General features: G+C 45.2%; 1 protein-coding gene across 1 annotated transcript in view; it reads left to right on the top strand.

Annotated features, from left to right (window-relative positions):
• Positions 1 to 26,879, top strand: part of SLC22A16 (solute carrier family 22 member 16) — a 162,708-nt gene that overhangs the window by 363 nt on the left and 135,466 nt on the right. The gene's annotated exons all lie outside the window — the stretch shown is intronic.

Raw genomic sequence — 26,879 nt, 5'->3', positions numbered from 1 at the left:
TTGCGCATATTCGCATGTGCATATATTCGCATATGTGAATATTTGCATATTCCTTATTTTCACTTGTGGGCCAATTAGAATGATGCAAATACACTTGTCAGAGGTTATCAACAAAATCTCTATCAACCAATAGTAAAGTTGCCCACCCCCTCACTGTTTCCTTCCTGGAATATGCGAATATTCACATATGCGAATATAACGAATACGCAAAATTCGCGAATATAGGATGAATATTCGTCTGTATATTCACGAAATATTGCAAATTTGAATATGGGCAATGCCGCTCATCACTAATCATTATTATAATAACTACAAGTCCAAGCAAGCCTGAGAGGTTCCCTGTGTTCCTGTCACCTCTGTGGAAGTTGGCTATTTGAAAATACTGTTCTACTGCCTTCTTCATATATATATATATATATATATATATATATATATATATACACACATACATAAATATATATATGGTATCACGAACATTAGGGGTTAACAACACCTTGCCCCAGGGGTTTACACCATTTCATCCCACCACTCATTGCCACACCCGTGGCCCTGTCGCTAACCATGGTAGTCACCACGGTTATATATCCCATACACTGGCACCCCTACTCTACTATCTGTGTACTGGATGTTCTAAACTGAAGTGTGTCTCAAACCTATACAGCCTGCTGCCTATGGCATATAGTGATGGATTATTTTTAAAGCTTAGTCATCTCGTTCCCAGTTATTTTGCATATGAGATAATTGATTTAGAAATGGAATAGCTGATGATTATAGTGTAATACTTTTATAGTGTATAGTCTATACTTTTTCTATAATATCACTTTGAGGATATTAAAAGCATGACTAGCATACTCATGGCAATATATGAATTACTAAGCCATTGCATCATTCGAATAGACATAATTATTTAGACCCTTTGCTATGACACTTTAAATCTAGCTGTAGGGGCCTTCCATTTATCTAGACCATCTTGAAATGTTTCTACACCTTCATTGGAGTCACCTGTGGTAAATTTATTTGATTGGACAGGATTTGGAAAGACAGACCCCTGTCTATTTAAAGGGGTTGTGCGCTGCCCTGCAGTTCTGAGCTCCGCACGCAGCGTCCGGAAGTTCATTACTCCGAACGCTGTGTGCGGGCTTCCGTGTTCGCGGCCGCCGGGCGTGACATCACGCCCGCCCCCTCAACGAAAGTCTATGGGAAGGGGGCGCGACAGCTGTCACGCCCCCTTCCCATAGACTTTGGTAGAGGGGGCAGGCGGCGTGATGTCACGAGGGGGCCGGGCATGACATCACGCCCGGCGGCTGCGAACACGGAAGCCCGCACACAGCATTTGGAGTATTGAACTTCCAGATGCTGCGTGCGGAGCTCCGAAAGCCAGGGCAGCGCACAACCCCTTTAAGGTTTCAGAACTAATCGTTAATTTCTAACGATAATTTGTTTTCCCTTAGTCCTAACAGTAGCACAGATGGGGTATTCCACCCCCCGCGAACTGGTTAGGACAGATGGAAGTTATTGAACCTAATTAAACAATCAGTAAAGACACACCCACAACACCCTGTATAAGTAAGAGGGTCACCCTCTGTCCCATTGTGTAGTAACAAGAAGAACTAAAGGCAAACAATAGAAGAAAATAACTTAACTAGGGAGGGAAAGTTGTGCTACTGTTAGGACTAAGGGAAAACAAATTATCGTTAGAAATTAACGATTCCCTTACGTCCTAACCAGTAGCACAGATGGGGAAATGGCAAGCAGAAACCCTATGAGGGATGGCTCTCATGCCTGACGGCAGATAATACTGTCCGTCCAAATGAGGAGAAATCGGCCAATCTACTGTCAAGTCTGTAGTGGGTGATAAATGTGGAGAGTGAACTCCAGGAAGCAGCTTTGCATATATGTTCCAAGGGAACAAGACTCCTTTCCGCAAAGGAGGTAGATACAGACCTGGTGGAATGAGCTTTTACAAACTCAGGAGGCTCCTTACCTTGGGATACCATGGAAATACGAATGGCATCCTTTACCCATCTACTGATGGAGGGCTTTGAAGCTTTAAGACCTCTCTTGGGTCCTGAAAAGAGAATTAGCAGATTTTCATCCTTCCTAAACTCCAAAGATCTTCTTATATAGATCTGGAGACATCTCGAGATATCTAGGCAATGAAGAGCACTATCTTCATTGGAAGATGGAGGAGGAGAAAATACTGGCAGGGATATAACTTGATTAATATTTTGGAATGATGGAACTTTAGGTATAAAGGATGGCATAAATCTGAGTAACACTCGATCTGGCAAAAATTTTGTATATGGTTCAAGTGCCGAGAGCGCTTGAAGTTCCCCAATCCTTTTGGCTGATGTGATTGCCAGTAAAAAAGTTATTTTAATGGTAACAAATTTCATGTCCACCTCCTCCAAGGGCTCAAAGGGGGGAGATGCTAACCCCTTGAGCACCATCGATAAGTCCCATGTTGGGACAGGTTGTATAATTGTAGGTTTTAACCTTGAGGATCCCCTCAAGAATGTTTTGACTAGTGGGTCTTGAGACAATGGTTTATTGAGAAAGGCAGAGATGGCTGATACCTGAACTCTGAGTGTGGAAGGAGATAGATTCTTGTCTAATCCCTCCTGGAGAAAGTTGAGAATTGTGGCAACAGCTGGACTCTGTCCAGGTAGTTGTTTCTTGGAGCACCAAGACTGAAAAGTTGTCCAAATTCTTTTATAGGCTCTGTTAGTGGACTCCGCTCTGGAATGCGAGAGGGTATTCAAGACCGCACTAGAAAGCCCTTCTGGATGTGGAAGGGACTGGTCAACCTCCAGGCTGTCAGGTTGAACATTTGAAGATTTGAGCAGCTGTGAGTGTCCCCCGACACTAGTGCTTGCTCTGGGGGAAGCCTCCAGAATTGTCCCCGACTCATTTGCAAGAGTTGGGTAAACCAAGCTCTCTTGGGCCAAAATGGAATTATGGCTATGACAGAGGCTTGGTCCTGCCTGATTTTCATCAATACCCTTGGGATCAAGGAAATTGGAGGGAAGATGTAGGCCAGCCTGAACCTCCATGGGATTGAGAGAGCATCGATTGCTACTGGGTTGTCTTCCCTGTACAGGGAGCAAAATCTCACCACTTTGGTGTTGAACCTTGTTGCCATAAGATCTATTTCCGGCACACCCCACCTGAGTGTTATTTGTTTGAATATCTCTGGATGGAGAGACCATTCTCCAGTTGAAAGTCCTCTGCTCAGGCGGTCGGCGATCACATTGAGAGAACCCCGAATGTGAACTGCCGACAGATGGGTTAGGTTCCTCTCTGCCCAATCCAAGATCAGACCCACCTCTCTGAGGAGGCTTTGTGATCGAGTGCCTCCCTGCTTGTTGATGTACAATACAGCCGTCATGCTGTCGGATTGGATCTTTACTGCTTTCCCTTGAAGAAGAGAAGCAAAGTGGAGGAGTGCTAATCTGATGGCTCGAATCTCGAGGAGATTGGAGGTTAACCCTCTCTCCTGTGGAGACCAAGATCCCCGCACTGACAGATCCAAGAGATGCGCTCCCCAACCTACAAGGGACGCGTCGGTAGTAAGTATGATCCAAGAGGGTTGGATCATTGACTTGCCTTCCTCGAGGTGAGACCACCATCTGAGAGAGGACCGGACTCGATAAGACAGGGAGTGGCACTTGTTTAGGCCCGAGGGCCTGAGATTCCATGTGGCGAGCACCTCTGATTGAAGAGGGCGTAGATGCCAAAGAGCCCAAGGAACTGCATCCACGGTAGCGGACATAAGTCCCAACATCCGCATGAGAGTGCGAATGGATACTCTCCGGGGTACAGAGAGAAAAAGGGTCGTTTCTTGAACCCGAGATTTCCTCTTGGGAGAGAGGTAAAGTGTCATGGAGATTGAGTCGACTATGAAGCCGAGGAACCTCACTGAGGTCGTTGGGAGGAAATTGGATTTGGCCCAATTGACTATCCACCCTAACTGGTGAAGGAAGGATACTGCTAGTTGCAGATGTTGGGACAGGATCGCAGAAGAAGGAGCTCTGAGGAGCCAATCGTCTAGGTAGGGAACGATGCTGAGCCCCTGGAGCCTTAGAGCAGCAACTACCGCTACCACCACTTTGGTAAATGTGTGTGGGGCCGAAGAAATTCCAAACGGGAGGGCTACAAACTGGAGGTGTTTTAGAACTCCCCCTACCTGAACTGCGATCCTTAGATACTTTCTGGATACCGGATGAATAGGAATATGAAGGTAAGCATCCTTTAGATCCAGAGTAGCCAGGTAATCCCCTGGCGAGATGAGGTTGACCACAGATTGAATAGTTTCCATACGAAAGCGTTTGTGCTTTACATACTGATTGAGCTATCTCAGATCTATAATCATCCGCCAGTCTCCTGTTACCTTGGGAACTAGGAAGACTGGAGAATAAATTCCTGACCCCCGTTCTGCAAGAGGAACTTCCTCTAAGGCATTCTTCTGGATGTATTCCAGAATGTAAGATTCTAGCGCCCCCTGTTTGATTGGTGAAAGAACTCTTGTCTCCACATAATTGGATGGGGGAATTGATTCGAGGTCTATCGAATAACCATCCGAGATTAATCTCAGGACCCAAGGGTCTTGAATGTGGAGGGACCAGGCGCTTAAAAAATGGTGAAGACGACCACCAACTGGAATCTGGGGGGCAGGATGGGAAACTGGAAAGGTCACCTCGGCAAGGAACCCAGAGCTTCGTAGAAGCCCCCAGTCAGAGCTTTCTGTTGTCTTTGGGGCCACGGGAGCGTTTTCCGCCCCGGCGTTGATTACCCCAGTCTCTCTGAGGCTTAGGTTGGGGGGCTGATCTGCCCCCAGAACGCCGCCCTCGACCACGAAAGGAGGAATAAGGGAGGGACTTGCCTTTCTTGTCAGAAAGTCCCTCCATAATGCGGTCCAACTCAGCTCCGAAAAGAATGCCGGGTTAGTAAGGCATAGCACATAAGGTGTTCTTGGAAGAGTTGTCGACCTTCCAAGGTTTTAACCACAGAGGACGTCGTCCAGCGGAAGCCAGGGCCATAGACTTGGAGGCCAATTTAAGATGCTGGGTGGAAGCATCGCACAAAAAATCAACGGCCAGATTGGTCGTCTTGAAGGATGAAAGAATTTCATCCCTAGGAACCCCCTGGTCCAAATCCGACTGGATGTTAGAAAGGCGGGTCTTTAAAAAGTTTGCTACCTCTGAGCAAGCTATCGCCACTGATGCAGACGCAGAAGCAGTGGAGTAGGAGCGCCTCATGGCACAGTCAGCCTTCCGATCCATTGGATCCTGCAAGGAAGACCCATCCTCAGCAGGGACTACTGTCCTCTTGGACAGTTTGGCAACTGCCATATTAACCTTAGGGACAGGGCCCCAGGAGGAAAGCTGAGATTCCTGTATAGGAAACATGGTCTTAAATCTTTTGGTTAAGACCGGACCCTTTTCTGTTTTTTTCCATTCCGTTCTAAGCACGGACAGAAGGGTATCATCCGCTTTAAAGACCCTAGGTCCCTTAGAGGCGGAGGTAGAGGCTTCCCCGGGATCAACATCCTGGTCCCCCGACCGGATGGATCTCAGAAGACGCTGGGTCTTTTCCAGCGGAAAGAAATAGGAGGCAGCGACCTCCTCATCCGAAGAGGAGGACTTGGAATCTTCTCTCTCCTGATCCACAGACGTCTCCATTCTGGGAGGTGAAGAAGGTCTGGCGCGTTTCTGAGAGACAACGTGTTTCAGCTCCTCAATAGAGGCTTGCATGGCCGACATGTTAGAGGAGACCCACACATACATATCTTGGACTGTAGGCTCAGTCTGGTGGGAAGGTAGAGACTTAGCCCTACAAGGAGGGCACCTGGAAAATTCATAATTATCCTCAAGGGGAGAATTACAGTCATGGCAAGAGAGGTGCTTGCGCTTGGCGGATCTTTTTGCCAAGCCTTCACGATCCCCTGAGCCCTCGGTCGACATATCTAGATAAATATGAGAGGAGGATTAGATAATGTAGCGGCAAGAAAAAAATTGCGGCTAGCTAAAATATAATTTAAAATACCCAAAGTTCTCAGCAAGAGACCAGGTAAGAGATAGATATAGGGAAACAGTAGTATCCGCAAGGATGCACTACTAAACTCAAAAAGACAGGACTATGGAAGTACCAACAGCTCTGCGCTCTAGGAGGCTGAATGACAGCCTAGGGGGAGTTTAAATATCCCCCTGGCTGGCGCCAAAACAAGACTCCGCCCACAAGGCGGAGTTACAGGAGAGATAAAGAAATCTTGCTTAAAAAACAGGAAAAAAAGGAACCCTAAGTTAGAGGGTTATAGAAAGAGGCTCCCCGCTCGGTTTCGCCGTATTATTAGCAAAAACGGCGCAAAAAACCGAGCCGGGAAGCGAAGAGAGAAACAGGAAGTGACGTCAGACGCCGCTGACGCACTTCCGGCCGGGGCCGCGATTGGAGTCGCAGCTCCGTGGTACAGAAGCAGATGGGCGCAAACCATGCCCAAATTTGCAAGTAAGAAAGAACCCCCCCTACTCATATAACAGGAGTAAGGGGGTCACCATCTGTCCCACTGTCCGGGAGGACAGAAAATAACACAATGGGACAGAGGGTGACCCTCTTACTTATACAGGGTGTTGTGGGTGTGTCTTTACTGATTGTTTAATTAGGTTCAATAAAACTTCCATCTGTCCTAACCAGTTCGCGGGGGGTGGAATACCCCATCTGTGCTACTGGTTAGAACGTAAGGGAACAATGCATATCAGAGCAAAAACCAAGCCATGAGGTGAAATGAACTGCCTGTACAACTCAGAGACAGGAATGTATGGAGTCCCAGATATGCAAAATGGTACATAAAATGATGCAAAATTGAATGTTCCCAAGAATACAGTGGCCGCCTTAGCGTTCCTGGAGCTGACCACCCCACTAAACTAAGTAATGAGGAGAAAAAAGCATTGGTAAGAGAGGTGAGCAAGATCCCATTGATCACTCTGGCTGAGTGTGGTGTCCCAGCATCAAGGGCTGTCCTGTGGGCTGCAGATCTTCTCGGGCATGCCTGCTGCTGTGGTGTTGGGCCCACTATTATAATGTTCCTCATGTTCTAGCACTTTATTATATTCACTATATTTGTTGTGTTATTTATGTACTGTTCCTTTAAGATATAGAGGAATGCAGTGGTAACCAGGTGACCCTGTCTGCCCAGTGGGAACCCCCAAATTCTCCTATATATAGGGTGAGGGGGGGTAGGTGTGTGTCTTACCCCCCTGTGTCTGTCACTGGAGAAGCTGTCTCCACCTTGGACCGTGTATAGGCTAACGGTGCCCTGGCATAACAAATTGACAATCCCTTGCACCCCCATACCACCAATTGAGCTCCAAAGATCCAGTTTGCAGAAGGTCAACCATCACTGGTGCTGCACTCCACCAATCTGGACTTCATGGCAGAGTGGCAAGAAAGAAGCCTCTCCTCAGTAAAAGATACATGAAAGCTGTTCTGGAGTTTGCAAGAAAAGCACCTAAAGGGCTCTCAGACTGTAAGAAACAAGATTCTCAGCTGTGATGAAACCACAACTGAAGTATTTGACCTCAATTGTAAGTGTCATGTCTGGAGGAGACCAGACACTGCTCATCCCCTGCCCAACACCCAGGGCCGGCCTTTGGGGTGTGCGAGCTGTGCGGCCACACAGGGCGCCATAGCAACATGGGCGACGGGCGGCCGACACAGCTCGCAGCCCCCGTCAAATTCTGGCCATCCCTGTGTCCCGAAAAATCTTTTCAGGACACAAGGATGTCCTGGCGGTTACCTCTCTGCGGCGGCCTCCGCGTTAACTTTAGAAAGGCAGGGGCCGCCGGGAGGTAGCGCACGCAGGGACGTCACTGACATCATGTGCGTGTGCCCATAGGAGAAAAGCAGAGCGGAGCATCGAGGAGGACGCGCACGCATGGTAAGTTATCAGCGGCACGTCATCTTCAGTGTTCCGACCTCCGCTCCCCGGTCCCGGGACCCATAGGCCATAGCAGAAGATCGTGACCCTGGTCTCCGGACCGGAGGAGCGGTTGTCGGAACACTGAAGTGGGACAGTAAACAGGCATACAGCCTCCAGCTATACACTATTTGGCTGTAGGCTGTATGTCTGTAGGGGAAATGTACTGCACCTAATGTGGGGAGCTATACGTCACCTAATGTGGGGGAACTGTACCGCCAACCTAATGTGGGGGAACTGTACCGCCCACCTAATGTGGGGGGAACTGTACCGCCCACCTAATGTGGGGGGAACTGTACCGCCCACCTAATGTGGGGGGAACTGTACCGCCCACCAAATGTGCGGTGACTTATACTGCCAACCTAAGTCTGATTAAGGGGGACTGGTGAAGGGGGGAGGGTCTGATTAAGGGGTGAAGGGGGGGGGGAGATGGTCTGATTATGAGTGACAGGGGACTGAGTAATAAGAACATGGCACTGGTGAAGGGGGGGGGGCAGAGTCTGCTTAAGGAGAACTGGTGAAAATATTTGTTATTTATTACCTCTTTGTGTATGTTTATGGGGTAATAGGTAATAGGGTGGATGGGCGCCACAAGGTTAGCTCGCACAGGGCGCCTTAACACCTAAGGTTGGCCCTGCCAACACCATCCCTATAGTAAAACATGGTCATGGCAGCAGGAAAAGTCATGGTGGAGGGAAAGCTGAATGGAGCAAAGTACAGAGATATTGTTAATAAAAACCTGATCCAGACCCTGGACCTCAGACTGGGCTTAATATTCACCTTCCAACTAAAACCTAAGCATACAGGCAACACAGAAGTGGCTTAGGAACAACTCTGTGAATGTCCTTGAATGGCCCAGTCAGAGCCCTGACTTGAACCCAATCGAACATCTCTGGAAAGACGTGAAAATGGCTTCTACCGATGGCTCCCATCCAACCCAACAGAGCATGAGAGGATCTGCAAAGAGGGACAGAAAATACCCAAATCCAGTTGTGCAAACTATGTGGAAACATACCCAACACTGGGGGCTGTAATCACTACCAAAGGTTCTGAGTAAAGGGTTTGAATACTGTGATTGTGAACAAAATATTTAAGTTTTTGGCTTTCAAAGAATTAGCAAAGATTACCATATATACTCGAGTATAAGCCGACCCGAATACAAGCCGAGGCCCCTAATTTCACCCCAAAAACCCAGGCAAAGTTTTGACTCGACTATAAGCCTAGGGTGGGAAATGCATCATCCCCCCATGTCATCATCCCCCCCTGTCATTAACACCCCGTCATCATCACCCTGTCATTTTCACCCCCATCATCATCACCCCGTCATCATCACCCTGTCATTATCACCCCCGTCATCATCATCATTCTGTCATTTTCACCCCCGTCATCATCACCCTGTCATCACTCCCCCCCCCCCTTCATCATCACCGCCTGTCAATCCCTTCTCAGTGGTTTTCAACCTGCGGACCTCCAGATGTTGAAAAACTATAACTCCCAGCTGGGAGTTGTAGTTTTGAAACATCTGGAGGTCCGCAGGTTGAAGACCACTGCGGCATTCGTCATCATCCAGACCCCCCCTTTAGTTTTCTACTCAGCTCCCCTCGGTGGGAAGGAAGGGTGAGCTGGTCCGGGCCATCTATGCTGCAAGTACCTTCTGGTGGGGAGGGTTAGTCGTTCTGGGCTGTCCATTTTCACCGGGAGGCCCTCTTCTCCGCTCCGGGCCGGCCCCGGACTAGTGACGTTGCCTTGACGATGATGCACAGGGACGTTCATGCACAGGTACGTCTGCTGCGCACGGACGACCCTGTGCGTCATCATCACTTGTCCGGGGCCGGCCCGGAACGGAGAAGAGGGCCTCTCGGTGAAAATGGACAGCCCTGAACGACTAACCCTCCCCAACGGACGGTCCCTGCAGCATAGATGGCCCGGACCAGCTCATCCTTCCTTCCCACCGAGGGGAGGTGAGTAGAAAACTAAAGGGGGGTCTGGATGATGACGAAGACCACTGAGAAGGGATTGACAGGCGGAGAGTTCACTCGAGTATAAGCCGAGGGGAGTGTTTTCAGCACGAGAATTCTCGGCTTATACTCGAGTATATACGGTAACCTTTCCACTCTGTCATTATGGGGTATTGAGTGTAGAATGATGGAGGAAACCTTGGGGATTTTTTTTTTACCAAGTCCACAACATAACAAAATATGGAAGGGTCTGAAAACTTTCCCAATGTACTGTATAATGAGACCTTGGTGAGACTAATTATGCTTTCTGGTTAGACCCTATATATGGCTAAAATTATTAAGTACATTTCATAGAAACATAGAATGTGTCAGCAGAGCCATTTGGCCCATCTAGTCTGCCCAATATTATGAATACTTATGAGTAGTCTTTGTCCCTTATGTCTATTTCATGCATCCTTAATCTCTTTCACTGTATTTGCTGCTACCACTTCTGCAGAAAGACTATTCCATGCATCCACTACTCTCTCAGTAAAGTAATACTTCCTCATATTACTACAGAAACCTTTGCCCCGCTAATGTAAAACTATGTCCTCTTGTGGTAGTTTTTTTTTTCTTATTTCAAATATCCTCTCCTCCTTTACCATGTTGATTCTCTTTGTATATTTAAAAGTTTCTATCATATCCTCTCTGTTTCGTCTTTTTACCAAACTATACATGTTAACCCCTTAACGTAAATGTACGTCCTGGTGCCCTGGTACTTAATGCACCAGGACGGATATTTCCGTCCTACACATGACGCGAACACGCTATCGGCAGCAAGGGACCCGCTGGTAATGGCGCACATCAGTGATCACACTGATGCCCGCCACTAACCCCTCAGATGCCATATTCAATACAGATCCCATCATCCATAATGGTGGGCGGAGGTCCCTTCACCTGCCTCTGTCCATCTCCAGGGGTCTTCTGCTCTAGTCTGAGATCGAGCAGACCAGCGCGGAAGATCGCCGATAATATTGATCAGTGCTATGCCCTATGCATAGCACTGAACAGTATTAGCAATCAAATGATTTCTATAAATAGTCCCATATGGGGACATAAAAAAAAAATCCCATTCCTTAATAAAAATTTAAATAGTCCCCTTTTTCCATTTTACCCCCAAAAAGTGTAAAACTAAATAAATTAATAAACATATTTGGTTTTGCCGCATGCGTAAATGTCCGAACTATCAAAATATATTGGTAATGTGATGTAAAAAAAAAGTTTTGTTTTTTAAAAGCAGTACAGTAATAGAAAAGTATTTAATCATGGGTATCAATTTAATTGTATTGACCCACAGACTAAAGAAAACATGTAAATTTTACCATAAAGTGTTCGGCGTAGAAGCAAAACCCTCCAAAATGTGCAAAATTGCAGTTTTAATTTCAATTTCCCTACACAAATAATTTTATTTTTTGTTTTGCCATACATTTTATAGTAAAATAAAAGATGTTATTACAAAGTTTAAAAAATAATTTTCCAGTTTTCTTAATCCCTTAACCACATAGGGACCCAGAGCGTACAGGTACGCCTTTGGTCCCTGGTACTTAAGGACCCAGTGCGTACCTGTACGCCCCTGGGGAATTTCGGTCCCCGCCGCGTGCCGGGCAGGGACCGGACCGGGGTGACTGCTAATATCGATCAGCAGGCACCCCGCGCAAATGCCCAGGGGAGTCATCAGACCCCCCCCATGTTGGCGATCGGCACAAATCGCAAGTGAATTCACACTTGCGATTTGCGCTTATTCCGGGTCATACGGGTCTATGGCGACCCGGTGACCCGGAATATAAGGGGTATCGCGGTTGTCCAAGACACCGACGATCCCCCTGAAAGGATAGGAGTGAGGTGGCAGGGGTGCCACCCCTCCTATCCCTGCTATTGGTCATCAAAAGCGACGACCAATAGCAGATCGGGGGGCGGGGGGTTGACTTTCGTTTTCCCTGTTCTGCCCACCCACAATAGGCAGGGCAGGATGGGGAAACGACAGAGGACCGGGCGCCGAAGTCCACTTACCCATCGGCGACGGCTGCGATCTGGACTGGGATCGTCGGAAGAAGAGGACGGCGATGCAACTCCCTGGATCCTATGGAAGCCGGGGAGTTGCCTAGCAATATCTGGAGGGCTACAGTCTGAGACCACTATACAGTGGTCTCTATACTGTAGCCCTCCAGATGTTGCAAAACTACAACTCCCAGTCTGCCCAGACAGCTGTTTGAGCATGCTGGGATTTGTAGTTTTGCAACAGCTGGAGGGTCACAGTTTGGAGATCACTGTGCAGTGATCCAACTGTGGCCCTCTAGATCTTGCAAAACTACAACTCCTAGCATTCCCAGACAGCAGTTTGCTGTCTGGGCATGCTGGGATTTGTAGTTTTGCAACATCTGGAGGGCCACAGTTTAGAGATCACTGTTCGGTGGTCTCTAACTGTAGCCCTCCAGATGTTACAAAACTGCAAACCCCAGCATGCCCAAACAGCAAACAGCTGTCTTGGCATGCTGGGAGTTGTAGTTGAGTATATCTAGCTGTTGCATAACTACATCTCCCAGCATGCCCTTCGGCGATCAGTACATGCTGGGAGTTGAAGTTTTGCAACAGCTGGAGGCACCCTGGTTGGAAAATACTGAGTTAGATAACTGAAGGTTTTCCAACCAGTGTGCCTCCAGCTGTTGCAAAAGCACAACTCCCAGCATGCACGGTCTGTCAGTACATGCTGGGAGTTTTGAAACAGCTGGTGGTTTGCTCACCGTAAATGCCCGCCAGTGTGAAGGTACCCTAAAAACACTACACTACACTACACTAACACAGAGTAAAGGGTAAAACACTACATAAACACCCCCTTACACTGTCCCCCCCAATAAAAATGAAAAACGTATTGTACAGCAGTATTTCCAAAACAGAGCCTCCAGCTGTTGCAAAACAACAACTCCCAGCATTTCTGGACAGCCACTGACTGCCCAGGCATGCTGGGAGTTTAGCAACAGCTGGAGGTACCCTATTTGGGAATCACTGGCGTAGAATACCCCTATGTCCACCCCTATGCAATCCCTAATTTAGTCCTCAAATGCGCATGGCGCTCTCTCACTTTGGAGCCCTGTCGTATTTCAAGGAAACAGTTTAGTGCCACATATGGGGTATTTCTGTACTCGGGAGAAATTGCTCTTCAAATTTTGGGGGGCTTTTTTCCTTTTACCCCTTATGAAAAGGAAAAGTTGGGCGCTACACCAGCCTGTTAGTGTAAATTCATTATTTTTTTTTACACTAACATGCTGGTGTTGCCCCATACTTTTTATTTTCACTAGCGGTAAAAGCAAAAAAAAAAAAAAAAAATTTGTAATGCAATTTCTCATGAGTACGGAGTGAGAGCGCACCATGTACATTTGAGGCCTTGGTGATTGGTGATTTGCACAGGAGTGGCTGATTTTACAGCAGTTCTGACATAAAGGCAAAAAAATAAATACCCACATGTGGCCCTATTTTGGAAACTACACCCCTCACGGAACGTAACAAGGGGTATAGGGAGCCTTAACACCCCACAGGTGTTTGACGAATTTTCATTAGAGTTGGATGGAAAAATGAAAAAAAAAAATGTTTTCACAAAAATGCTGGTTACCCTAAATTTTTCATTTTCACAAGGGAAAATAGGAAAAAATCCCCCCAAAATTTGTAACCGCATTTCTTCTGAGTAAGAAAATACCCCATATGTGGATGTAAAGTGCTCTGCGGGTGAACTGCAATGCTCAGAAGAGAAGGAGCGCCATTGGGATTTTGAAGAGAAAATTTGTCCAGAATTGAAGGCCACGTGTGTTTACAAAGCTCCCATAGCGCCAGAACAATGGAACCCCCCCAACATGTGACCCCATTTTGGAAACTACACCCCTCACAGAATGTAATAAGGGGTACAGTGAGCATTTACGCCCCACATGTGTCTGACAGATTTTTGGAACAGTGATCCGTGAAAATGAAAAATTACATTTTTCATTTGCACAGCCCACTGTTCCAAAGATCTGTCAAACGCCAGTGGGGTGTAAATACTCACTGCACCCCTTATTCAATTCTGTGAGGGGTGTAGTTTCCAAAATAGGGTCACATGTGGGGGTCACTATTCTGGCACCATGGGGGGGCTTTATAAATGCACATGGCCCTTTCCAAAAGCTCAATGGCGCTCCTCCTCTTCTGAGCATTGTAGTGAAGAAGAAATGGGGTTACAAATTTTGGGGGTCATTTTCTCCTATTACCCCTTGTAAAAATGTAAAATTTGGGGAAAAAACATCATTTTAGTGAAAAAAAATTTTTTTTTTCATTTACACATCCGAATTTCACAAAAAGTCATCAAACACCTGTGGGGTGTTAATGCTCACTGTAGCCCTTGTTACTTTCCTTGAGGGGTGTAGTTTCCAAAATAGTATGCCATGTGTTTTTTTTTGCTGTTCTGGTACCATAGAGGCTTCTTAAATGCAACATGCCCCCCAAAAACCATTTCAGCTAAATTTGCTTTCCAAAAGCTAAATGTGACTCCTTCTCTTCTGAGCATTGTAGTTCGCCCGCAGAGAATTTTAAGTCCTAACATGCGGTATTTCCATACTCAGAAGAGATGGGGTTACAAATTTTGGGGGGCATTTTCTCCCATTACCCTTTGTAAAAATGATAAATTTGGGGAAAAATGCACTTTAGTGAAAAAATTTTTTTCATTTACACATCCGACTTTAACGAAAAGTCGTCAAACACCTGTGGGGTTTTAAGGCTTAATGGACCCCTTGTTACATGCTTTGAGGGGTGTAGTATCCAAAATGGTATGCCTTGTGGGGTTTTCTGCTGTTCTGGCACCATAGGGGCTTCCTAAATGTGACATGCCCCTCAAAAACCATTTCAACAAAATTCACTCTCCAAAATCCCATTATCGCTCCTTCTCTTCTGAGCCCTCTACTGCGCCTGCCAGACACTTGACATCCACATATGAGGTATTTCCTTACTTGAGAGAAATTGAGTTACAAATTTTGGGGGGGGCTTTTTCTTCTATTACCCCTTGTAAAAATTCAAAAACTGGATCTACAAGAACATGCGAGTGTAAAAAATTAAGATTTTGAATTTTCTCCTTAACCTTGCTGTTATTCCTGTGAAACACCTAAAGGGTTAACAAACTTTCTAAATGTAATTTTGAATACTTTGAGGGGTGAAGTTTTTATAATGGGGTCATTTATGGGGTATTTTTTTTTTTTAGAATAAAGCCCTTCAAATCCACTTCAAAAGTTAAGTGGTCCATGAAAAATTCAGATTTTGAAAATTTTGGGAAAAATTGGAAAATTGCTGCTGAACTTTGAAGCCCTCTGATGTCGTCCAAAAGTAAAAACATGTCAACTTTACCACTAACATAAAGTAGAATATGTCTCGAAAAAAACTATCTCGGAATCAGAATGAAAGGTAAAAGCATCCCAGAGTTATTAATGCTTAAAGTGACAGTGGTCAGATGTGCAAAAAATGCCGGGTCCTTAAGGTGAAAATGGGCTGGGTCTTTAAGGGTTTAATGGGGTACTCCGGTGGAAAACAATTTATTTTAAATCAACTCATGCCGTAAAGTTATACAGATTTGTAAATCACTTCTATTAAAAAATCTTAATCCTTCCAGTACTTTTCAGCTGCTATATACTACAGAGAAAGTTATTTTCTTTTTGAATTTCTTTTCTGTCGGTCTACAGTCCTCTCTGCTGACACCTCTGTCCATGTCAGGAACTGTCCAGAGCAGGAGAGGTTTGCTATGGGGATTTTCTCCTGCTCTGGACAGTTCCTGACATGGACACAGGTGTCAGCAGAGAGCACTGTGGACAGACAGAAAAAAATTTAAAAAGAAAAGAACTTTCCCTTTAGTATACAGCAGCTGATAAGTACTGGAGGGAGTAAGATTTTTTTAATAGAAGTAATTTACAGATCTTTATAACTATCTGGCACCAGTTGATTTAAAATAAATTGCTTTCCACCGGAGTACCCATTTAAGGTCAAAATGGGCTGTGACTTTAAGGGGTTAAGTATAACATTCAGATACACCATTAGATATACTATAAGTAGCCAAGAGAACATTACCTAAGAGAGTTTAATTATGTATAAGAAGGTATGAAATGTTCTAATACAATTCATATAGATATTGTTTGTATAGTAAGTACAAAGTAGAAGGTAGGTGTCTGACACTGCCTAATTATACAGCTTAGTCTCTCAATCTCCTCCGAGGCATGGACAATGGTGCCTGCTGTATAACAGTTCTATGGAGGTGCGCTGCACAATAGATCAGTTCCAATATACAAATCTTCAATAGAAAAGAAATGCTGCACTCACCAGTAGACGTGTTCAACTTCTTTATTGACGTGCAGACATTACAGCAAGGCAGTAATATAGAACTTTAGCGGGGGTGTACTGGAAAGGCCTAAGTGGCTTTAAGAAATAACCATGTTACATCTGGACAGCTAGTTATAACCATAGGCAGCCATTATAGATGTTATGGTGTGATTCTTTTGGACAACCAGCCACACACTATTCTCTGTGGAAGTCTGAGCACCTAGTGTTAAAGCTGCCAGTAAATATAAGAATTGACTGAATTATATATGGGCAGAGGGCCATACACAGGTAGGCCTGTCAGCAGTGCCAACCTAAGAATTATGTTTCAGTAGGTGGTGATGAAAATGGGAATTACATATATGATGGGAAATGTGGCTGTGTGTCCATCCAGGGTTCATATAATAAATATAATATAATAAATTAATGAGGAACTTAATCAGCAGCTCACCAACCATGACAAGCCTTGTGTAATGATCAATCTGTTTATGGAAGTAGTCTGCCATCTAGTGGATACATATATTTTCTGCAGCCTTCCCACCAATAATGGTATAAAAAATAAAATAAAACACACTGTATAAATAAAGGGCATGCCTAAACTTATAATCTATCCTTTTGCTGCTTGAACAAGCAGACTCAACTTTATAAAAAAAATATACTGAAGATGTCATTGACTTCTTTGTCCTCCTTAACTTCTTAAGGATACATGTCGTACCTTTATGCCCTGCACCCGATCCCTTTCTATGATGCGGGCTCAGGAGATGAGCACGCGTCATAGGGTAGTGGTCCCTGCTGGACGTCACCGATTGTGGGGATGCCCGGCATTAAACCCTTGGACGCTGCAATCAAGGTTTATGTCCCGTGGTATCCCGATTAGCTGAGAGGATGGCGGGAGGGCTCTTACCTGCCTCCTCGCCAGACTATCGGTGATCTGATGCTCCAGCCAGCCATATCGGAACAATCAAGCACCCATAACTCTGATCACTGCTATGCTATGGCATAGCATTGAACAGTGTATGCAATCCAAGGATTGCATGTAATAGTCCTCTAAAGGGACTAAATAGTGTTAAAAAAAAAAAGTTAATAAATGTGAATTAACCCCTTCCCTAATAAAATTTAAATCATTCCCTTTTTTCCCATAAAAAAAAAGTAAACATAAACATATGTGGTATTGCTGTATGCGTAAATGTCTGGACTATAAAAATATAACTTTTATTGTGAAGACAATCGCTGTGCAAGATGTGGAGGCATGTGGGGGTATTAAGGCAGCAGGTGACATCAGGCTTTGTCAGGCCAGACCATCGCCTGCTGGCTAAATGCCGCCACACGCCTTCACATCACGCACAACGATTGTCTTCACAATAAAGGATACAGATCAGGATGTCTTAACAGTGAGTGCAAGCAAAGAAACAGTTGATCTGACACTGTATACAAATGACCTGGCTAGGCTTCACTGTTGCACAGTTTTGTATAGAACTCATGGGAGTCATGCAATCAAGGGCAGGTGGGGCTCTATCCTCTATGGCACAAGTCGCTTTCATATAATATATCCAAAAGAAATGCAAGGATGGCACTCGTCACTCTTCTGATGTGTGAACGTAATTCTTTATTGTACGGTTGTACACAGTGCAGGGTGCAGCTGGATCAATAGCTGGCGGCAGCGCCGGGAACTATCTCAAAACGGTGTGACCCCTATTTCGTAGCTCAGAGCTACTTCATGAAGAACAGAGACCAACGGGCCTGCCGAAGGTTGAGATGATGGGCAGTCTGTAGATAGAGCTAGTTCTTGTGGTCATAATAAATAGTAACCGGATGTAAAGATTTCTCCAAGAAATTACACCATTCTTCCAAAGCCAGCTTAATTGCCAAGAGCTTGCGATCTCAACTGGTTTTTATGAAGGTATACTTCTCTAGTTTTGCATAGAGATGATTGTCTCGGAGACGTTGTAATACATGGCGGAGGTGAGATGGATGAGTCTGAACATTGGGCGAGTAGATGAGAATGTCGTCCAAATCGACAATGACACAGAAGTATAGGATGTCACGAAATATATCATTGACGAACTTCTGGAAGACTGCTGGAGCATTACAGAGTCTGAATGGCATGACAAGATACTCGAAATGTCCGTCACGAGTATTAAACGCTGTCTTCCATTCATCTCCTTCTCATATACAAATCAAATTATAGGCCCCACGAAGGTCTAGTTTGGAGAAGATCCTTGCTCCATGCAAATGATCAAATAATTCCAAGATCAAAGGAAGAGGATAGCGGTTCTTGACAGTAATTTTATCCACGATAATTAATGCAAGGTCGCAGAGAACCGTCTTTTTTTCTCAACAAAATCCGGCTCCGGCAGGGGAAAAAGACTTTCTGATAAATCCTTTCTGAAGATTTTCTTGGATGTAATAGGTCATGGCCTGGGTCTCAGGAACAGATAAAGGGTAAATTCTGCCCCGAGGAGGTGTGGTCCCGGGCAATAAGTCAATAGGACAATTGTAGGGATGATGAGGTGGTAGTATTTTGGCTTGCTTCTCACTGAAGACATCAGCAAAGTCCAGGAGAAACAATGGCAAACCGGGCAGAGGAGTAGAAGGAGACACCAACTTAGACGATAGTGTAGAAAACAGTTCTTATAACAGTAGGATCCCCAACGGAGTACTTCTTCAGTTTTCCAATCAAGTTGCAGGGCATGTAGTTGCAACCAAGGAAGGCCAAGAAGAGCAGAGGTACAATGAGGAAGTATAGAATGACAATTTTTCCTTATGCAGGACTCCAACCTGCATAGATAAGGGTTCCTTGCGGAATAGCGCAGTACAGTTAAGTTTTTCTCTGTTGACAGAAGAGATGTACAAAGGCTTCAAAAGGCGGGACATCGGCAGACGATACCTATGTACTAAGGAGGCATCAATGAAATTTCCTGCAGAACCAGAGTCCAGGAAGGTAAAAACAGAACTTGTCTCTATGGAGGGAAGAGAAACTAGACCATCAAATTCAAGCATCGAGAGGAGGTATTCACACTTAGGGAGGCCTCTCCCATATAGACAAGAAGAAGGTGAAAAAGTCCGGCTCCCACGTGAGTAAAAATTGCAGTACTTTATTAATCCATGGTTAAATCCAAAACACAGAAATAGGTAAAAAGTACATATGCACAGAAAGAAACACCCCCGACGCGTTTCGACTTAATAAGTCTTAGTCATGGCTTAGCCGGACTTTTTCACCTTCTTCTTGTCTGATGATCTCACCTGGAGACACGGCTTCAGTGCACAGCCCGGAGCTTCCAACCTGAGATGTACTGTGAGGAACGTTACCTGTCTATGTGGATTTATGGGTGAGCTGATATAACCACTTTTCTTTCAGCTACCTCTCCCATATACCCTAGGTGAAAGCGTTTCCCTGAGACTGAGGATGCAGAGGACAATTATCTGCACTGGCGCAGTAGAGGCAAAGATTCTCAGCTAGTCGGCGAGTTCTTTCCTGCAGAGTCAGGCGAGACTGATCCACCTGCATAGCCTCCACTGCGGGAAGCAACGTAGAAGGTTGCGGTGGTTGCTGGAAGTCTGGAGCCAGACGAGGGAAGCGCTGAGGTCATGCAGACTCCCTTTCTTGACGTAGTTCCTCACGCTGTTCAGAGAAAAGGATATCAATCTGAGAGGCCGACTGTATGAGTTCATTCAAGGTAGATGGCAATTTCCAGGTAGCAAAGACATCCTTAATGTGGCTAGAAAGTCCCCTTTTGAAAGCAGCCCAAAGAGCTTCATTATTCAAAGATAACTCCGATGCTAGAGTACAAAAGCGGATGGCATATTCGCCCACAGAGGAATGCCCTGAGAAAGGCTCAGCAAGACCATTTCAGCTGAATAGGCTTGTGCAGGTTCTTCAAAGACAGCTCGAAATTCAGTCAGGAAAGCCTGGAGATTAGCTGAGAGTGGACCACTGCGATCCCATAACGGGGTTGCCCAGGCCAGGGCCCTTCCAGTTAAGATGTCAAAATGTTATCTATATCAGTTGTCTAGCATATAAATGTGTAGCATAAACTTAACATAGTGTTCTGGGGAGAGGTGTTTTAAATATCAAAGGACCCCAATAGCCAAGGCATTGGGCAGAAAGCCTCAGGCAACCCAATCCGTATTATGTTACATGCATTGTCCAAAGATCATGTTGTGTTTAATCCTTTGTTTTGCGTAGTCAAGTCATCAAATGCATAGTCAAAGGTCCTTAAAGTAAAGTTATATGTATTGGTCCTAGTCATTATTAATCCTGTTCTCGGTTGAACACCAAAAATCAGAGCATGTATGGACAATCTTACAGAGACGCTTACGTTATCAGTTTTACCAGCCTGGATTGGACGTTTGCATGCAAAAATGCCTCAGGACTGCATCCGGCCCCAGGGCGACCTCCACCCTCAACTCTAACAGGACCTGCGTTAAGGGCGACTTGTGTTAAGTGGGGGGGGGGGGGGGGGGCGTTGTGAAGGCCTCAAGTCTACAGTGATTCCAGTAAGTCAAAAGTCTATGTCTGGAAGGACGCGTTTTCCCAACAGCAATATTAAGATCTCTCCACAGATGTTCAATAGGATTTAGATCTGGACTCATTGCTGGCCACTTCAGAACTCTCCAAAGCTTTGTTGCCATCCATTTCTGGGTGCTTTTTGACGTATGTTTGGGGTCATTGTCCTGCTGAAAGACCCAAGATCTCGTATGCAACCCCAGCTTTCTGACACTGGGCTGTACAGTGCAACCCAAAATCCGTTGGTAATCCTCAGATTTCATGATGCCTTGCACACATTCATGCACCCAGTACCAGAGGCAGCAAAACAACCCCAACACATCATTGAACCTCCACCATATTTCACGGTAGGTACTATGTTCTTTTCTTTGTAGGCCTCATTCCGTTTTCAGTAAACAGTAGAATGATGTGCTTTACCAAAAAGCTCTATCTTGGTCTCATCTGTCCACAAGACGTTTTCCCAGAAGGATTTTGGCTTACTCAAGTTCATTTTGGAAAAATGTAGTCTTGCTTTTTTATGTTTCTGTGTCAGAAGTGGGGTCCTCCTGGGTCTCCTGCCATAGCGTTTAATTTCATTTAAATGTTGACGGATAGTTCGCACTGACACTGATGCTGCCTGAGCCTGCAGGACAGCTTGAATATCATTGAAACTTGTTTGGGGCTGCTTATCCACCATCTGGACTATCCTGCATTGACACCTTTCATAAATTTTTCTCTTCCGTCCACGGTCAGGGAGATCAGCTACAGTGCCATGGCAAATCTAGATCTCTGGAGATGGACTTGTAACCTTGAGATTGTTGATATTTTTCCACAATTTTGGTTCTCAAGTCTTCAGACAGTTCTCTTCTCCTCTTTCTGTTGTTCATGCTTAGTGTGGCACACACAGACACACAATGCAAAAACTAAGTGGATTTTCCCCAGGTGAGTTTAAAGGAGCATCACTTTCTTGAAACAATCTTTATTTTTCCACAATTTTGAAAGGGTGCCAATAATTTTGTCCAGCCCACTTTTGGAGTTTAGTGTGACATTATGTCCTATTTGCTTTTTTTCCTCCATTTTTTATTTAGTTCAAATACACATAAAAGGAATAAACATGTGTATAGCAAAACATGTGTTACTGCAATCCTTTTCTGAGAGAAATACTTAATTTTCTTGAAAAATGTCAGGGGTGCCAACATGTATGGCCATGACTGTAGATATTGTGTGGATAAAATATTTATTTTCATGCATACTGTGGAAATACATATAATATATTTCAAGGAATTTAAAGGGGTAGTCTGGTATCAGAAAATAGTTTAAATTATAACAAGAAATATAACTTACTAGTATAGGTGTATCCCAAATTGAACTGGCTTCACCATGAAATACCCCTGACAGGAAGTTGTGTGGTTATTTCATTAATATTGTTTCTAGCGCCTCAGCTCCACCCCCACTCCCCCAAAAAATATATTATGCTTATGCTGTCTGAGAAGCAGGGACGTGCACATAGAGCACAGAAAGGGGGCATGAGCCACCTGCCAGGGCTGCTTTAAGATTGATATGGCAAATTGACCAGTCTGTGACTCAGTAGGCAGCCTACGTTTTCCCAGTCTGAATTCTGGCTCATGACTGTGGCTGTGAGCAGGGTTAAGTGCTGCAGCTTATATTATGATACTGACACTCAGGGCTGGTTTGTTATCATCATGCATGGTGTGGCTGCAGCAATTCTGTAATAGTATGTGGGTGTGCCACCTACATGGACTTGACTTACACTAGAGAGCTAGTGGGGTGCCTCTAGGTCCTGCCCATGTAGTAGTGGCCTGTTGTGAGTGGAGGAGCCAGAGATCACGGGTAGAAGACTACATGGCAGGAGTTATGCAACTGTGTTTTAATAAAGAATCCCACAAAACCACTGCTACAAATAAGCTGCCTTCCGCACACAAGGCCCTGGGAAAAAACACCTTTTAATTCAGGGTTTATAAAAAAAATAACAACTTTTACTTTAGTTCTGGTGCTGTTCCAACACAGAGACATAACACTTTGGAATAATGCAGATGATAATTAGTTGAAGGATTTAGACATGACTTGTTACTGGAACTCTGTAGTAGCTTTATGTCCTATTTATCTGAGCAAACCATCAGGAGTCTTCAAGGGGGTGGTCCGTGGTGAACTGTAGATGGATCCGTTTCCTCACTTACGTTTCCCCTGGTTTTCCGAGATACAAATTTCTTTGAATGTATCCAGAAAGGATATCTTCAGACGGTAGTGTGCCGCTGACAAGGCCAGGTCTGTAGGAATAGTGTAACTTGTATTCCTTTGCAACAGGTCCTTATGAATATGCATTTTTCTGGATTCTTCCTCTTGTAGTACCTCTGTAGTGGGACCCACTAGACAGGATAAAGATGTGCTGGAACAGTAAAGAATGTTGAAAATGTAGGCAGACTCTCTGTGATGAGAGAGTTGCAGGTGTTTTTTCTTTCCTGGCCAAAACCTGCCTACACTAACCATGTGCTTTTTAGAACCTCCCCCTACCCTTAAGATTGGGGTGAAGACAGGACAAATCTGACAGGACAAAAGGGTGGTCATGTGACAGATTACCAAAGCTCTTCCAGTCAAATTAGACTTTTAGGTATTAAATATTAACCCCTAACACTCTATATATCTCTCAATGCATGCATGCAAAATACCTTGAAATACAACAAATGTAATACACCTTAGAGAGATAGGCCTCAGCCCTTAAGAGAGAGATTTTAGTCAGAGCAGTAACCTTAGTGACTACAGTCACCTGAACAGTGTTTAGAGTAGCAAAAGGTGAATTCACTCTGGGACACCACACGGCATCATCAAGCCTGCACATTACACCCCACTGTATCAGGAGAGACAGTTAATATATGTATATTGGCTCTGCGTGGGTAGGGATTGAGTCTTTATATGTATATTGGTCCCGCGTGGGTGGGGAGCAAGTTAATATATGTATATTGGCCCTGAATAGGGGAGGTACCTTTTTTTTTCACCTGAGCCCCTGCCCGCCAAAATGTTTGTACACATTCCTGCTGAGGAGGCTTGGCTGGATCTTGTGCCTCAGCTTAAGCCTTGTCCCTGAATGTTTATCTAACCAGACCCTATAGTTTACATCACCATCTTAAAGTTACATACACATAGATCTTTATAGGGACATTTTAGGGAAGATCGAGATCTGTTTATACCATGCTGTGTGAATACAGAAGCTTTTGCATATTGATGTTTGGAGAAATTATCTGCTTTGCAGCTCTGGGTGGGGAACTGGCAGGAGTGTTGTTGGAGGGTAGTGAGTAGAATGGGAGAACCGGTATGAAAAACTAAGGGAAACCACTGTATCCTGGGAATTGTAGTACTGAGCAACTGCTCAACCAGGAAGCACAGCAATTTTTGGTTGTTTCAGAACTTGGGCAGACAGGTATGGAATCCTTCTGCAGCATGTTTTTTCTGCTGATGTCACGCCCCCTCCCATAGACTTGCATTGAGGGGGCAGGGTGTGATGTCACACAGGGGTGGAGTCGTGATGTCACGATACTCCTGCCCCCGTGGTCGTCACGCTGCACACTCGGGGCCTCCAGCACTGCTGAGAGCTTGCAAATGTGGTTGCTGAATGACAGATTGCGGGGGGCCCCAGCGGCGGGACCCCCTGTAATCAGACATCTTATCCTTTGGATAGGGGATAAGATGTATTAGGGCTGGAGTACCCCTTTAAAGGGGTACTCTGGTGGAAAAAAATGTTTTAATCAACTGGTGCCAGAAAGGTAAACAGATTTGTAAATTACTTCTATTTAAAAATCTTAACCCTTCCAGTACTTATCAGCTGCTATATACACTCCACAGTAAGTTCTTTTCTTCTTGAATTTATTTTCTGTCTGACCACAGTACTCTCTGCTGACATCTTTGTCCATGTCAGGAACTGTCCAGAGCAGAATAGGTTTGCTATGTGGATTTGCTTCTACTCTGGACAGTTCCTGACATGAACAGAGGTGTCAGCAGAGAGCACTGTGGTCAGACAGAAAATAAATTCCTCTGGAGCATACAGAAGCTGATAAGTACTGGAAGGATTAAGATTTTTTAACAGAAGTAATTTACAAATCTGTTTAACTTTCTGGCACTAGTGTTGATTTAAAAATAATAGTTTTCCACCGGAGTACCCCTTTAAGGATGTGCTTTGGAGGAGCAGTCCAGTATTCTACTGACATCATCTTTAGTACACCTTGTTCTTCAGTGTGCTTGTGATGTTTATGTAAAATTTTCCAAGAGTAATTCTATGATGTATTCAAATTGATTTTCTCTTATCAGTATTTATGTGTTTAATAAAAAATAAAATCACTATCTTCACATGTTATTGCACGCTTGACATGTTGTTATAAAACTTTAAAACTTGCGCTGGTACTTTGTGCAGCTTGTTGTAGACATGGTTCAGGCCTTAGGTCATGTTCACACAGTGTATTTCAGGGGTATTTCACTGTAAAAATTGCATCTGTAAAATTGCCAGTCAAAAGAAGTCAGACACACTTCTCAGATTAGGAATCTTTAATCCCAGCTCAGACGTCTAGTGGAAATGTTCTTTTTTGTTTTGTCTATTTTCTTTTTTCAGTAACAGCATTTTGCCAGCCACAAATGTTTCCTTTCCCATAGCCTTGAATGTGTTTTGTTACAATGAAATGGTAAAAACACAATTTGTTGTCATATCTAAGCAAGACAGAAGCTTGATTTAAACAAGTGAAGTATTGGTGGTCCGCCACATCTTGTTACGATTCCCAATTTAATCTATGAATAGCTTGAAGTTTTGGAAAGCCTTGAATGTTTGGATATTTCCCTTCAACTTTCCCCTTAAAAGGTGAAATTATTTAAAATTTAGTCTTATATGAACTATGTGCAATTCTGCAATGTGATTGTTTTACTATACTATCCTGTCATTAAGGAGGGATATGCAGTCACATGGCTTAGTACACACAGGGAAATCTAAGCATATAAATTGTAGATGTTAAAGGAATACTATGATAAGTAAATAAATGTCACCATAGGACAGGGTGTTTATCTTTGTCATTTATTGCCCCCTTAACGTTCTTTTCTCTATCAGCTCCATTGGGGGACACAGACCGTGGGTGTATGCTGCTTTCTCTAGGAGGTGTGACACTATGGTGATAAAAAAAAGTCAGCTCCTCCCAGCAGGATATACCCGCCTTCAGGCTCTGAGCTAGTCAGTTTAACCTCTTAAGGACCCAGGGCGTACGGGGACGTCCCCGCATCCTGGGCCTTAAGGACCCAGGACGTCCCCGTACGTCCTGGCGTTTTCCGGTCTCTGCCGCGCGCCGGGCAGAGATCGGAACTGGATGCCTGCTGAAATCCTTCAGCAGGCATCCAGGGCAAACGCCGAGGGGGGCCATGTAGGCCCCCCATGTCGGCGATCGCCGCAAATCGCAAGGGAAATCGCCCTTGCGATCTGCGGCGATACCGGGCTGATCGGGTCTCTGGGACCCGACCACCCGGTAATTTCGCATGATCCCGGCTGTCACAGACAGCCAGGACCATGCTGAAGTATAAGAGCAAGGTGGCAAGCCTGCCACCTCCTCCGATCCCCTGCGATCTGTCGGTTAGTTAACCGACCAATCGCAGGGGGGAGGGCGGTTACTTCCTCCCGTCCTGCCTGGCCCCTGAAAGTCCGGAGAGGACGGGAGGAAGACCGGAGGACACGGCGGGGGACGGAGGAGTGCTGGGGCCCGGCCCCGGTACTTACCTCGTCCCTGAAGACGCGGATCCCGGCGATGAAGATGGCGGCGGCGGCGCCACGTGAATAGATCTTCAGCCGCGGCCGGGCCCTTTACAGCAATGCACGTCGCCGTAAAGCGACATGCATTGCTGTAATAGGACCCTGTAAACTACAACTCCCAGAATGCCCAGACAGCCCTTGGCGTCTGGGCATGCTGGGAGTTGCAGTTTTGCAACATCTGGAGGTCCACAGTTTTTGGACCACTGTGCCCTTCCAGATGTTGCAAAACTACACATCCTCAGCATGCCCTTACTGTCCAGGCATGCTGGGAGTTGTAGTGCTGTAACATCTGGCCCTTCAGATGTTGCAGAA

This window comes from Hyla sarda, chromosome 3 (genome assembly GCF_029499605.1).
Source record: "Hyla sarda isolate aHylSar1 chromosome 3, aHylSar1.hap1, whole genome shotgun sequence".
Classification (NCBI taxonomy): domain Eukaryota; kingdom Metazoa; phylum Chordata; class Amphibia; order Anura; family Hylidae; genus Hyla; species Hyla sarda.
Note: the sequence above shows the minus strand (reverse complement) of the source record. Positions and strands in the feature narration are given on the sequence as shown.